At 36.2% G+C, this 16,142-nt stretch overlaps 3 long non-coding RNA genes across 3 annotated transcripts; 1 reads left to right on the top strand and 2 right to left on the bottom strand.

Annotated features, from left to right (window-relative positions):
* Nucleotides 1-1,220: 1,220 nt before the first annotated feature.
* Nucleotides 1,221-2,533, top strand: LOC138886324 (uncharacterized). Its single transcript, XR_011404994.1, has 2 exons — nucleotides 1,221-1,662; nucleotides 2,450-2,533. It is a non-coding gene; the product is annotated as an uncharacterized lncRNA (long non-coding RNA).
* Nucleotides 2,534-3,695: 1,162 nt separating this feature from the next.
* On the bottom strand, nucleotides 3,696-11,491 carry LOC138886323 (uncharacterized). The gene is made up of 3 exons (XR_011404993.1): nucleotides 10,918-11,491; nucleotides 10,519-10,586; nucleotides 3,696-3,816 (listed from the first exon to the last, which is right to left on the bottom strand). It is a non-coding gene; the product is annotated as an uncharacterized lncRNA (long non-coding RNA).
* A 257-nt stretch (nucleotides 11,492-11,748) lies between these two features.
* Nucleotides 11,749-13,728, bottom strand: LOC138886322 (uncharacterized). Its single transcript, XR_011404992.1, has 4 exons — nucleotides 13,653-13,728; nucleotides 12,922-13,082; nucleotides 11,976-12,075; nucleotides 11,749-11,824 (listed from the first exon to the last, which is right to left on the bottom strand). It is a non-coding gene; the product is annotated as an uncharacterized lncRNA (long non-coding RNA).
* Between the last annotated feature and the right edge of the window lie 2,414 nt (nucleotides 13,729-16,142).

Raw genomic sequence — 16,142 nt, 5'->3', positions numbered from 1 at the left:
AGCCTCGACGTATTCCCATGAGACCATAAAAGAATATATTATTGGCTCGCTCATGATATTTGTTATATTGCTCAAGTATTATTCTTTTATCTTCAAAAAACGCACAATGTTAAACTACTAATAAAGAATACAAATAAAAAAAAATAAAGAATACCTCTTTTCTTTGTCTTGATTTTGTTCGAAAGGACCCTCTTATTCAAATTTCACATTTAGTTAACTGCTAAGTATGAACATAAGAATTGAAAGATATTTACGATCAAAAGTTTTCATATTACTTTATAGAAAAGAAATTAAACTTGACTCCAAAATTTGCAAAAGTCCATTAACTACGAAATCAATTGGCGTGTTATCACTAATTTTCTTACTTTTATTTCTCTCCTTCTTCCATGTTTTCTCTATGTTTTCCTTTTCCTTGTTCCCCTTATTTTATTTTACTTTCCTTTTTTTGTTTTTGTGTAAATTGGCGTTCCCTCCTCCTTCATGGTACAATATGCTTCTTTTCTATTAGTACTAGTATTTAACGCGCGAAGAACATTAAGTATAATTTTTCATAAGAAAATATTACTTCAAAAATATGATAGACAAAAAAGAGTATGCAAATACTATTATTTTACGAACTTTTAAATATGGAATGGGTGAATATGTCACAACCCCAAATACCAGCCGTGATGGCGCCTATCACATTACTAGGCAAGCCAACCAATCGATGAATCACAACCCTTTTTCCTTTAACAATTAGCAATTTCTTAACACAGGTTTTAAATACCAAATTCCATTATAAACGTTTAAAGCAACAGAAAATATGCAGAAGTCAAATAACAGGAAACTGTAAATGCCTAATTTTTGCCTTGTATATATATATATATATATATATGTGTGTGTGTGTGTGTGTGTGTGTGCGTGTATGTGTTTGTTCTTATTTGTGTATGTATAGGTTTTAAGAATTGAGTAATGATTTGATAAATGGGGTACAGATTGGGATAGTATAATTTAATTAAAATTGTGCCAAAATTGGCCCAAAATTTGAGCCCAAAGAGCCCAAATCCGGTCCAAAAGGGGCTGCCAAGAAGAGCTTAAAACGACGTAGTTTTGTCTTAAACTACGTCGTTTTGGTTAAGTGACAAGATTCAATCTCATCCACCCATCTTGATTTAAACGGTCCTAGTTTGATCTTCATCCTAGGTATTTAAAGCCTAAAATCCCCAAAAATTTGCCCCATTTCCCCCTTATTTCCTCTCTCTTCTTTCCCTCTCCTTCTTCTCTCTTCTCTCTCTCTTCACTCTCTCTATGCCGCCCCAGCTCCGCCCACCGCCGTCTGCCGGAAATCTCCGCCGCCGGCGGACCACCTCGAAATTCACGCCACGTAATCTCCACAACTTCCTCTTTCCATATCTCCAAACCAAATCCTAAAAAAATCTCTCAAACTCCTTGAATCTTAGATCTAGGAAATTTTGCCGTCACTTTTTCGCCCAAATTCTTGAAGCTCCAACTACTACCACCCTAAAATATCTACATCAATGGATATAGCTCCTCAAGACCTAACTATTGATGTCAATTCTATCCCAAAAATCCGGTGACCAAAATTCGGCCTAATTCCGACGACCTTCCGGAACACCCTCTTTGGCATACCACCATTTTTTCGGCCTTTTGATGTGTAAAATGGTAAAATACTATTCTTTTTCATGGCTGATTTTTTATTTTTATTTTTAATTTTCAGATTTTATTTTTGTCTATTATTAATTATTTTAGCATTAGTTTTTGAAGTTTGAAATGTTAAATTTTCTGTTTTTGCACTTGTTGAAGTAGTAAAATAGTTTTGTATTGATAAAAGTGAGGTAATGAAAAATACTTAAGAGTATATGGTACTTGTTTGGTTGTTTGTTTACTGCTTCAAGACTCTTTGAGTACAACACTCAAAAGTCAAATTGTTTGGTGAGAAAATGTAGACCTTTGGACATTATTTGAATAAAGTCTATCTTTGAATAGTGGAGAGCAGATTTTGTTTGAAATACTTGACAAGATTTGAACTAGAAGTCTGGCATTTTGAATTTAAGAGCAGATTTTGTAGAAAAATCTGTCAAAAAGATTGATTTTTACTTTTTTGAAATAGCTGATTGTTTTGATATAAAAGGAGGACACTCCATCTTACTGAGGGAGCTTTGGACACACAAAAAAGAGAAAAAATCAGTAGCTATAATATCCCTTAGCAGCTTTTGTGAGTTGATTCTTAAGTAAAAAAATTGTTTAAGGAAAATAGAGTAGTCTTGAAAGATTTTTCTGGAGTTACATAATTGTATTGTTTTGCTGGGGTATTTCTAGTTTATTTTCTTGGGTTTGAATCTGCCGGTTGTCGCTGTCTTTTGCTGTTGTTGCTGCCCGTTTAATTGTTTTGCTGTTGATTTTGGAAAGAGCTGACTCTACTGTATTTGTTCTTCTTTCTGCTGTCCAGGTAATTTTCGGACCATGTAAACTCATAAAATCGAGTTGGAATGAAAGATAATGACGCTGGGAAATATTAGTAGCTTTATCCTTCTATTGTAATTCATTTTTATATGCTCTTGAATGTTTGATAATATTATAACGATATGTTAGTTAATTAAATTGTGTTAAGCATCTTTAATTATTTTTATTTTTGCAAAGCATTAGATATAATTTTACTGGCATTTGGTTGTCTGAAAGGAGCATATATATTAAAATTTGAACCCTTGTAGCCATGTTTGTCCCTTTGTTGTCACCAAGCGAAGTTTTATTATTATTATTATTATTATTATTATTATTATTATTATTATTATTATTATTATTATTATTATTATATTTTAGAGTCCCAATAATTCTTTTTTTATCTCTTAAAAAATACTTATTTAGTTAGGTAGTTAAGTTGTAGATTAGAAAGACAATCTGTAAACTTATTTTTGTAAATAGTTGGCTAGGGATTGCAAATAGCAAGATATGGCCAAATCTGTAACATAACTTTAAAGGCCTAATCTGCAGATTTAAAGTCCAAAAGCATATGGGCTTTTGGATTTTATCTTGGACATGAGCCCATTTGACTCCATCAACCCAATAGTGGGCTGCCTCATTCAATGTCAAGACAAGCCCACATCTTGCTAGTTTTAAGCAATGTCAATTGATAATTTTCTCTCATTACTATCATCTTTTAAATTAGTACTCATAACAATATTTTTTCTCATTAGTTAAGTTGTAGATTATTTTTTTTAAAAAATAAATAAAAACGGACATAAGAAAAGCATAAAAATCAAATAAACCACAGTTTATCCAAGTTTAATTTAAGTCAAATGTAGTCAATAAAGCGACCGTGCTAGAACCACGGGACTCGGGGAATGCCTTACACCTTCTCCCCGATCAACAGAATTCCTTACCCGGACTTTGTTTTCGCAGACCAATAATAATAGAGTCAAACCTTCCTTTGAATATGGATTCAAATAAAAGGTGACTTGGAACACTAGTAGAAATCAATTCCAAGTGGCGACTCTGTAAATAAAATAATCCATATTTCAAATTTGTCACTTTAATTGGAAAAACTCTTTAACCCACAATCTATAACATTTTACACTTATCTCTTGGAGGGGTAAAAAGGGTGTGACAGAAACTACACAACCCCATAATCTGGTGTCACGAGTCTAGAGCCTCTAAATATACAAGTCTGACTGTCTAATACATAACAGGTCTAAAATACAGGAAAAACAAGGATAAGAGGAAGAAAGCAGGGTTGCGGACGCCATGCAGCTACCTTGCAGTCTCCGACAAACTCTAATAATGCTGATGACCCTTGCTCTGCCGCTCGGGCACCTGGATCTGCACACAAGGTGCAGGGAGTAATGTGAGTACGCCAACTTAGTAAGTAACTAAAGTAAATAAAGTCTGAAAGTAGTGACGAGCATTTAAAAATCATATAACTGAAAAAAACAATAGACTAACAGGTCAACTTCACACTTTAAAACCAGTTTCGTCGAAAAATCATCAAATTTCAGTTTAAACACTTGAAATCATATACTTAGTAGCTCATGGATTACTGTATTTACTTTCTGCCCATTCCGAATGGTTGTTGTATTATATTGTTTCCTAGAGATAGCTCATGGACTTGTGACACCGGGTTCTGAGATGATTTTGGGATTATTCAATATTAAGTTTGTTAAAGACTTCATGGTTATTTCTATGAATTTCATTATTTATTATTTAATGTATAAGGAAAATGATTTCAACAAATACTAAAATTGGAATTTAATTAACTTCTTGGTGTTGGCTTGCCTGACAGTGCGTCCAGCGCCATCACGACCCTTAGTGGATTTTGGGTCGTGATAGTCTGAACTCGTATCACAACGTGAAATTTACCTCACTTCCCAACTAGGCAACATGGAAAGGTCCTTCATCATGCCCACAACTCAGGCTATACATCAACTCACAATGAAAATCAAGCACTGGATAGTTCTTACTGCCCCCAAGCAGACCCTTCTTGTCTCGTTCAAAATCATATATACACATCTCGCAGTCACATCATACTTATCACATAGCTATCCCGTCATCACTCCCACTAATAGGGATACTACCAGACATACAAATCAAAAAGCACGTGCTCACATAATCAATGCCTCGGTGCTCAAGACATATGCAAAACCCGGCCTCAAGTCCTCTAGACTGGCCAAACATCAACACAAAGATCACATCTCTCCCCTCGATTAGGGAATCATAAGACATCGATGCATACCTGATATTGAGCGCTCATGCGTGCATACGAACGCGTGGAAGGAATTTCAAGAGTTACATTTCAAGTTGAATCAATGACGCACAAAGAGAATTCAAGAATGTGAAGTTCTTCCTAAAGGTTCTGCAGCCTCCCAAGGATAAGTAAGATGTCTCCGTACCGATCCACGAGACTCTACTAAACCTGCTAATGACTCGTGAGACTTATGTAACCTAGGCTCTGATACCAACTTGTCATGACCCAAAAACCGACCCGATCGTGATGGCGTCTATCTTGAAACTAGGCCAGCCAACACAACTCTCAAATCTACCATTATTCAATAAAAGTTATTTTTATACCATTTATTAATCAATAATCTCGTGATCTAAATTTAAAAGAATAGTGCAAAATAATTATACTAGCTCGACATCGGGGTGTCACTAGTCATGAGCATCTGCTACAATTGTCTAACAACATCAAGACCAATATGGTCGGGAAAACCACAATAATACATAAGGAAGAATAAGGAGGGAGAAAAAGTAGGGCTGCAATTGCTAGGCAGCTACCTTGCTAACTCCGATGAACCCGCCACCGAGCTCAGAAATACCTGAATCTGAACACAAGGTGGAGGGAGTTATGTGAGTACGCCAACTCAGTAAGTAATAAAAGTAAATAAAGTCTGAGCAGCAAGAAATCACGTAAACCACATCATGGAACCACAGAGGATACCGCATGTTTCCAAAACATGATACAAATCAAATCATCTCGTTCAACTCCCATTTCGGGGAAAAATCCTTTGAAAATGCCTTTCTAACAGTTTTCAGTAGAAGTTTAGTAAACTTTATAGTGAAAGTGATAAAAATCATAATCAGCCCCTCGACCAAAAATATAATTCGTATACAGCCCCTCGGGCAAACAGAAATTCATAACCATTTCGTCACTTAAAGATATCAGTGGAAGTAACAAGGCCAAATCAGTGACTAAATTCCGAATACCTTGTAAAAACTTCAGTTTAAAGGAAAGTTGTTTGAAAAATATTTGTTTAACATTTTCAATAAAAGCTCGGTCTAAAGATGAGTGAAATCAGTAATTAAATCAACATATTCAACAGAAACTCACTTTAAGGAGGAGTAAAACCAGTAAGTTCATAAATAGGCCCCTCAGGCAAAGCATCACTCGTATACATGTTTATATATAGCCCATCGAGCAAGCCTCTCAGTCACTAATGACTCAACTTGTATCAATCAACGCTCACACTCAACACTCATGCTCAATAGGTACCATATAATAACTGCTGCGGCATGTAGCCCAATCCATATATCGTTGCGGCATGCAACCCGATCCATATATATAGTTGACTGCGCTCACTGGGGGTGTGCAGATGTAATGACCCAATTGATCATTTTGAGAAATTGCATCCGGTTCAGCAGTTTGAGGTCACAAGCAGCTTCATATTATGTGTATTGACTTATGTGCGCAGTCCGGGCATGAAACTAGAAAGCTTTTATGTGAAAATATGAAAATTATAGTAATTTCTAGTGTTAAAATTTGGTTTTTTTGTTTACTTTTGTCAATTTTTTTGGTAAACGGACTCGGATATGTGTTCCAACAATCCTGGGAGGTCCGCGGTAAAATATGAAACTTGGACGTATGCCCGAAATTTAATTCTGAGGTTCCTAGCCTTAAAAAATATTTTTTGAAGAAAAATTATTGTGCTGGTTTTTAAAGAAAATAAATAAATGAATTAATTTTTGAACTCGTTGGTATCGGACCCATATTTTGGTTCCAGAGCCTGGTACAGTTTGTTATGATATTTAAGTCCTATCTATGAAATTTGGTGAGAATCAGAATTGATTTGACGTGATTTGGACGTCAGGTTGGAGAGTTAGAAAATCATGAGTTTTGAGATTAAATTCATAGTTTTTTATGTTATTTTGATGATTTGATCGCACGAGTATGTCCTTATAATATTTTTAGACTTGTGTGCATGTTTGGTTTGGAGGGTGAGTTTCGGATAGGTTTAGGCTATGTTGCACTTGTTTTTGAATGCTTCATCGTCGTTTCTTCCAGAAAAAATGATACCATATTGAGAAAATGGGATCCAAATTCAGTTTTATTTGAACCATTAGATCCGTATTGAAGTTTTGGAGCCATAGAAAAAAGAATTATCGAATTTGGACATCGTATGAGGAAGTTTTGCTCATTTTCGTGTCGGAAACATTGTTGGTTTCGGTGTGTTCGCAAATGCGACTTCTGTCAGCCCTGCTTTGTTCGTAATTTTCAAGGGTTCGCAATTGCGAACCCTGGGTCGCAATTGTGAACCCTGGGTCGCAATTGCGAAACCTGGGTCGCAAATGCGACATTTGAGGCCTGTTAAGTGAGGTTTTTGACGGGATTTTCACCCATTTTTCAATTTTCTCAAACCCTAAACCTCCATAGGCGATTTTTCAAAGACCCAAACTTCTCCAAATCATTGGGTAAGTATTTCTAATCAATCTCCAACTATATTTTGTGATTATATCTTAGATTTAACATCAAATTCATGAGAATCTAAAGGAAAATTTGGGAAAAATTATGAAATCTTTCAAAAATATAAAATGATGATTTGAATGACCAAATTGTATCGGAATTAGATAATTTTTGTATGGGTGAACTCGTATTGGAATGGGTATTCGGTTTTTGGAAATTTTATCGGGATCCAAGGTGCGGGCCCAGGGAGTTGACTTTTTTGCAAATTGTATAGGAATCATAATTTTGTTAATTGAAATTGTTTTCTCTTGCATCATTAGATGTATTCAAGTAATTTTTGGTTAGATATGAGCCTTCCAGAGGTCTTTTAACCCGAGATGTGCATTTTAGAGTATCGGTTTGTCGTCTTTGAGGTAAGTATATTGCCTAACCTTGTGTGGGGGACTTTCCCTTAGGAATTGAGTCTTCTATGCTAATTGTAGTCCGTGCATGCGAGGTGACTAGTGTGTGCTCGAACTTATTTGTGGAAAATTTTCCTCTAGGGTTCTTAGGTCCTTAGGTGGAAAGTATCCCGTTATGATTGGGTTTCCTAATTACTTAAATTGCCTCTATATGCTCCATATGGCATTGCTAGCTTTCTTCTAATTCTTACATGTTACCTTGACCCTTAATTGCCTTAATTGAAGTGATTGCCTTCCTTATTGTTTTGATACTTTTTGATTGTGAGTTCCTCTATGACTTCGTGCAAATATGTTACATGTTCAATTGTTGTGGTTACGAGTGTAGTTATCACGTGCTTATTATGATTTGTTGCTTTGTTAAGGTTATCATGCTTCTTGGTTTTTCCATGACCCTTATTATGTACTTGTTGATTCTCTTGTCAGGACGTTATTGCTTATAATATTGTTTCCCTTGCCGGGATATTGTTGTTATACTATTGTTCCCTTACCGGGATTATTGCTTATGATATTGTTTCCCTTACCGGGATATTATTGTTATACTATTGTTTCCTTGCCGGGATGTTGTTGTTTACAATCTTGTCTCCCTTGTCGGGATGTTGTTGTTATACTCTTGTTTCCTTACTGGAATTCTTTTATGATTTATGTTGAATTGTAAATGGGATCGGGGAGCACACTGCCACAGTGATATTTGAAATGGGTGCGGGTTGCATGCCTGCAACAAGATATATGAAATGGGAGCGGGTTGCATGTCTGCAACAAGATATATGAAATGGGATCGGGTTGTACGCCTGCAACAAGATATATGAAATGGGATCTGGTGGCACGCCGCCACGGTGATATATAAAATGGGATCGAGTGGCACGCCGCCACGACAATATTTGAAATGGGATCGGGTTGCACGCCTGCAACAAGAAAGAATAAAAGTGAATATTGACTCTTATGGTGACAACGAGAGTAAAAGCACGAAGGGTGATGCCGTGCACTTTCTGTTTATTATGCTTGTTTGTTGTTACTAATTCAAGTGTTTTAACTGTTCGGATTCCTTTACCGCTGTGATCCTTTGTGAAGGAACCCTATTGTGTTTTCAATACTTCGCTGTATTTATACACATATTTTTCAATACTTTAAAATGTCAATAATTATTTCATCTTCAATTCATTTAGTTACTCAATTAAATTTTCTTAAACCGTCTGAGATTGTATTTTACTTAAAAATAGAATTTCTACTACGTTAATTTATTAAATTCCTTGTTAAAGGTAATAATTCATTCGATGTTTTACTTTAATTGAAAATGGTACTTTCTCTATTCAAATGATTTCTAAAAATAACTTCATCTTTTCTTGCTGAGTTCCTAATTAGTTTAGAAGCTGTACTCTACTTTATGCTATGTAAATCAGACTCCTTGAACATCTTAATTGCATTAGTTATGGACCCTATGAACTGAGTAACATGAGAACGTTGTTGTGTAAAGTGAGATAGAAATATGTGGGCACAAGGTGCCGGGTTGTGCTAAAAGTTTGGTAATTGAGGTTCTGATATAAGACATTGAGTTAGAAATGGCTAGAAATTTTGCATCGGAAACGATATGATTTATTGAGCTGACATCGCCTTCCTTGTTTGAGTACATTTTTACTTGTTTGTGTTCCAACTATATTGGTGTTAATTTATTTAGTTATCTTTCGATTCCACCCGTGTTTCTCTTTATTTTTTCTACTGATTGTAGTTTGTTCTTTCCCTGCTATTGATATTACTATGCCATTTCTAGGTTGATAGTTTATTATCAAATCCTGTACAATTTATTTGACCAGTAGGTGTGTGGACTGTTCCTCGTCACTACCCTACCGAGGTTAGTCTTGATACTTACTGGGCACTGCCGTGATGTGCTCATACTACACTTCTGTACATTTTTGTATACAGATCCAGGTATTTGATCGGTAGTAGTTGTGCGGGTCCTTGCAGTGGAGACTCAAGGTAAACCTGCTATAGCGTTCGCAGGCCTCAGAGTCACCTTCATTTGTACTTATTTCCATTTGTTCCTTTTGTTTCGGAGCAGTGATGTATTTATTTTGTATAACTACTCTTAGAAAGGCTTGTGACTTGTACCATCGATTTTGGAAATTGTAAATTGTTAAGAGTTATTTAAATTAAAGTTAGCAAATATAAATGTTATCTCAATTAATGTTAGGCTTACCTAGTTTAGAGACTAGGTGCCATCACGACTCCTTCAGAGAGATTTTTAGGTCGTGACAGCAGACTCCGGAGGGGCTCCTACAGCCCAAGCGCTATATCGTTGTGGCGTACAGCCCAATCCATATACGTATATATATATATATATTGCTGCGGCGTGCAGCCCGATCCATAAATATAAAATCCTCGCGACCAGGACCTCGGCCTCTCTCAGTCACTAACCTCACAATCTGACCCTCGGTTGATCTCACTCATCAATCTCACAATCAGGCCTTCGGCCTCTCTCTGCCATCAACCTCACAAGTCACTCGGACTATCAGTAAAATAAGGTGTTAAGCTCAAGTATCATTTATAGTGCCAAAATTTAGTAAATAAGGCTGAGTTAGGAAATTACAAAATGCAGCATGACTGAGTCCAAATATTAAGTCAAAACAGTAAGGAAAAGTAGTAAAAGTCCCATAAGGATCCAAAACAGTTGGCACGAGGCCCAAACATAGCATTTAACCCAAAACATGATGATACAAATAGTTTTCAATCAAATACGCAGTTAAGCAGTCATACGGGACAGACTAAGTCATAATTCCCAATGGTGTATGACCCCATGCTCGTCATCTAGCATGTGCATCACCTCAAAATAGCACAACGATGTGAAATCCGGGGTTTCAAACCTTTAAGACAATATTTACAACCATTACTTACCTCTATCCGGTCCAAACTCTAGCCCACGATACCTTTGCCTCCCGAATCAGTCTCCAATTGCTCCGAATCTAACCAAAATCAGTTCCACATCATTAATACACGCTAAAGGAACAAAGCCCAAGCGAAAATAATCGAATTAACTCAAAAATCCCGAAATTGGCCAAACCGGCCCCTGGGACCACTTCTCGGAATCCAATAAAAATCATATCAATAGAATCCTCATCCTCTCACGAGTCTAAACATACTAAGAACATCAAAATCGGACCTCAAATAACCCCTCAAATCCCAAATTCCACTCTCCAATGTTTCTTCAAATTTTCATCCCAATTTCCCAAATTAAATGACAAAAATTAAGACAAAATCATGGTATTAAATCAAATTTGGGTGAAGAATACTTACCCCAATCCATTCTCTGAAAATCCCCTTCAAAATCGTCTTCTCCCGAGCTCCATAACTCCGAAATGCAAAAATGGCCGAAATCCTCAAAATAGAGTACTTTATAAAGCTGCCCAGGCCTCATCTTTAGCGAACGCGGGACGACCATTGCGTCCGCGATGAAGAAAAAATACCAGCTCCCAAAATGCTCTACACGTTCGCGACACAAGCCACACGAACGCAATACCTACTGGGTACATAACTACGCGAACACGACATCCAAAGCGCGAACCTGAAGAACACAACATCACAACATCGCGAACGTGACACCCAAAGCACGAACACCCTTCGCGAACGGTAGTCCCTGACCGCAAACGCGAAGAACAAATCGTCTGCAACAAAAACTAGCAAAAACTGCCAAGTCCAAAGTTCAAAATTGATCCGTTTACCATCCGAAACTCACCCGAGGCCCTCGGGACCTCAACCAAACATGCCAACATATCCCATATCGTCATTCAAACTTGTTCCAACTTTCGGAACGCTCAAAACAGCATCAAAACATCAAATCATCATCGGATCCAAGCCTAAGAATCCCAAAAACTTCCGAATTCCGAATTCGATCAAAAAGTCTATCAAATGATACCATGGACCTATTCCAACTTCCGGAATTCCATTCTGACCCCGATATCAAATCTCGCCTATCAACCGGAAAACGCCAAAATCCCAATTTCGCCAATTCGAGCCTAAACCTTCCGCGGACCTCCAAAATACATTCCGATCATGCTCCTAAGTCCCAAATCACCTAACGGAGCTAACCAAATCATAAAAATTCTAATCCGGGATCATACACTAACAAGTCAAACCTTGGTCAAACCTTTCAAATTTTAAGCTTCAAACTGAGAGTTGTTCTTCCAGATTCATTCCGATTACCCTGAAAACCAAAACCGATGATTACATAAGTCATAATACATCACACGGGGCTAATCTTACCCGAGAACTGACGAGCAGAAAATAAAAGTTCAAAACGATCGGTCAGGTCGTTACAATTACTACTTATATAAAGGTAGAAACTAATAACTTACATTAGGAAGAAGAGTTATGGTACGACAGGATCACCATTCTCCTCCCACGACATAAATTTAATATTGAATCGTATTCGCCTCATTTACTATCTGCAAATCACTGAGAACATATTTCTACTCAATCCAGGCTTATTCATAATTTCAAATAAATTTATTTGAAACAGCCTCTGCATATTAATTGCAAACCAATTATTATTCTAGTCATATTAAAGAAGTACCACTGCTGAAAGAAATTGTTGATCAAGCGTGTACAACAGAAAAGGATCAAAACTTCAGAGTTTGCATAGAACAATTCATCAGTTAAAGCCTCATTAAGCTCTCATATACATTCAAATCCGACTGTCAAAAAAATTATCACACAATAAAAACCAAACAACTGAAGAAATATCAGAACTAACAATTTCATCAATCAAGCAAGTAAAACTACAAAGGTCAGCACCAACCATTAAATATTGCAATAACATTTTCAAAACTTACAAAAAATAATTTTATAAAAAACTTAAATTTTCACATTGTTGCATAAAACTTTTTATGTCAAGATCAGCACAACGTTTCTTAAATTAACCACAATCATGCGAAACCAAAAACTTACTTCATAAGGTATGAAAATATTTTAGAATCTTAGTACAAAACCAACAATAGCAAAATAGTTAATTTGAAATTATAAAAATTACTCAATAGATATGAACCTCATCGCGACTGTTATCGATTATTTCTTTCATCCATAAAATCTCCAAAAATGACACATGTTAGTATTCACAAATTACTTGACTTCATGGGGTTGATCTTCACTTTGGGGCTAGCAGACGTGACTATCTCATCATGAGTAGATGTTTTGAACACAAGAACCTTCATGTTAGTAGCCTTATTGAAGAAACTTTCAAGAATATTGAATGTCTTCTTTGTTGATCATTCTTAAAGGAGAAGCGAAGACTTAAGGCATTACCTCATTATAGGGAAACCACCGATCACCAGAGAATTGACTTTCGGTTGAATAACTTTGGCATTGGATCCTTTTTATCATCCGCAATTTCATGATATGGATTTGGAATTTCCTAATATTTCAAGTGCATCATGGTAGCTTGATATTGAACTCAAATTGTAAATCTATAGAAGTGCAAGCGAAAGAAAATGAAAGCGTTAAAATAAAAAATACTATATATCAAAAAGAGACGATGCACCAGCAAAATATAATTTTTGCTGTGAGAAAGCGCAAAGTTGTTAAAAGCACAACGACAAAAATCAAAATTGAGCTCAAAAAAATATCTGTATAAATTTATAGAGAATCTTAACCTAATTTTTGTATATATTGTAGCTCCACAAGTTCTATTTCCAACGGCACAAACAGATCATAGTTTTGACGTGTTTGCAGAAAGATATGATTTTTTTAGTGAGGACGCGTAAAGATATGAAAATCAGAATACCAATATTTTTGAAATAGATTCAAAAGTATATATTTATAAATATACAAAGAATCTGGATTTGTTTTCTGTATATGTTTTAGTTCTAGAAGTGCTCTTTTCAATGGCACAAGCAAATTATGATTTTGATGCGTCTACAAAGAGATATAACTTTTTTCCGTCGAGACGCGTTGTTTCCAAAAAATTTCATTGAATTATTTGAGGACAGAAGGATTGGGAAGAAAGGAAGTGCAAAGAACAGAGAAGCGGTGTGTACCTCTTCTGTGACCTAACTTCATGAGGTTGATCTAACGATGTATCTCCACGCCAAAACTTTTAAAAGAATTGCTTCTTAAAGTTACACATGTTCAACAACCAATAAGAGAAAATACTTCTGCAGAAACATACTTCTCTCCCTGCATTTAATAAGGCAATAGAGTGATACTGTGTAGAGACGAAATGCAGGAATAATAATTTGATAATGACAAAAATTTTCTACTTCAACGTCTAATGAAAGTTCAAAACTATAGATCTGTTGGCACGGATAAAAGTCACTAAATTAAATAATTATTTTCTTGAGAAGTAGAACGTCGATAAGAATAAGTTATGGCCGTAGATTAGAATTATTATTTCAAGCCCACATTTGGAAAGACATCAGTCGTGGGTGTAATAAACTGGTAGTTTTCTTTTTCTTTTTCCTACTTCATTGTAAACAAATAATTCTAATTTGAATTGTCATTGTGGAGTCAAAAATGGTAGAAGCACATGTACAACTGTTATTACAAAAATAAAAGCAAACATGCATTATTAGTGAGAAAGCTATATGAGTTATTTGATTATTTCAATGTATATAATGCAGCAAACATAATTTTAAATAGAAATTTAATTGATAAGCACAATACCTCGGATGCTATCACAGTAATCACATTCACATAAAATGCACAAGCCTATGAACTGGTCTATATTCAGTTCCATCTCATCTAATTGTGTAGGTGGAATATGTTCAAATCTAGGATCCATTAAATGGCGAACAGACCTCGAAGGTCGAAGCTCCAGATTTTAAGGAACCCATATCTTTTATGCCACAACATAAACTTGACAAACAGAGGAATTACTCTATAATAGCCATGTATAAAGACACCCTTTAAATGACTCGGAAGTGACCATGAAACATAATTTTGCAAATGTGAGCCTTGAATATAGTTTTTTCAGCATTATAGATCAAATACTCAGAGATATTAAGTCAGGTATAATAGCAAGTGTGGAAGCTTCACCGGATCACTGGAATGACATTAATTTATAAAATCATGCAAAAGGTAAATTTTGCGGACATAATATCAGCTTACATAATATTGTGAATGTTTCAATTAGCAAAGCATCTTCTTCAATTACCAATCAACAGGAGCACTCCACATTGTAGATATTAGTAATAATAATCTTGATTACCATAGCTTGTCACGACCCTAACCCGGACCCAGTCATGATGGCGCCTCTCGTGAAGACAAGGCCAGCCGACACTTCTCATTTTCCAATTATTAACAGTTAAGCATTTAAGAAACGGTCTAAACGTGATAAAATAAATCCGGAACAACCATGATAACATAAATATGCGGAAGAACAACCATACACATCCCTAACTGGGGTGTCACTAGTCATGAGCATCTATAAGTCATAATACAAATCCGCTAAATCAATAAACTAGTACAACTGTCTGAAAAGAGATAGAAGTGATAAAGGAGTAGAGACACGGGGCTGCGGACGCCAACAGCTACCTCTTGAACTCTGAATGTCCGCCTGAAGCTGGAGGGATCAACACTCGGGAGCGGAACCAGCTACGCCTGAATCTGCACACAAAGTACAGGGAGTAAAGTGAGTACTCCAACTCAGAGAGTAACAAATGTAAATAACGACTGAAAGTAAGAAAACACGTAAGACACAAGGCATTCTATAATGAATAAGGCATTCTATAAATAACGACTGAAAATAAGAAAACACGTAAGACACAAGGCATTCTATAATGAAGCAGTAAAACAATTAAAACAGTAAACCAGTGAAAGATAGATAAAAATTCTTTAACTCAAACGTAGTTTCATAAAAAAGCATTTTTCAATAATTAAGCAGGTAATTGACAGTCAATTATGAAAAATAAACACATATAGGTTCGCCCCTCAGGCACAGTATCAACAAATCCGCCCTCGGGCTCAATCTCACATCACAATGGGTACCCACGCTCACTAGGGGTGTACAAACTCCTGGAAGGGCCCCTTACGGCCCAAGCACAATATCAAGCCATCTCGTGGCATCATCACTAGGCCCTCAGCCTCATATCAATCAAGCCACATTGTGGCGTACATATCTCAGGCCCTCGGCCTCATAATCAATATCAAATATTTCCTCACAACATAGGCCCTCGACCTTACTCAGTCAAAAATCATCACAAGCCACTCGCGCAGTAGTAAAACATGTTTCTCAGCCCAAAATATCATTTAAAAGATCATATAAGTGTTCAAACAAAGTAAATATGGCTGAGTACAAAAATAGTAAAATATAACAAGACTGAGTTCAAGTATAAAGTCAAAATAGTGAGGAATACCAGTAAAAATCCCCGAAGGGTTCAAATAGTTGGCACAAGTCCTAAATATGACATTCAACCCAAATAATGATGATACCAAATAGATTTCAGTCAAATACGCGGTAAAATCATCAGTCGGGACGGACCGAGTCACAATCCCCAATAGTGCACGACCCCACACTCGTCATCGAGCGT

The sequence above is a fragment of the Nicotiana sylvestris genome, chromosome 2 (genome assembly GCF_000393655.2).
Source record: "Nicotiana sylvestris chromosome 2, ASM39365v2, whole genome shotgun sequence".
Taxonomy (NCBI): Eukaryota; Viridiplantae; Streptophyta; class Magnoliopsida; order Solanales; family Solanaceae; genus Nicotiana; species Nicotiana sylvestris.
This window is presented reverse-complemented; position numbering and strand designations above follow the sequence as displayed.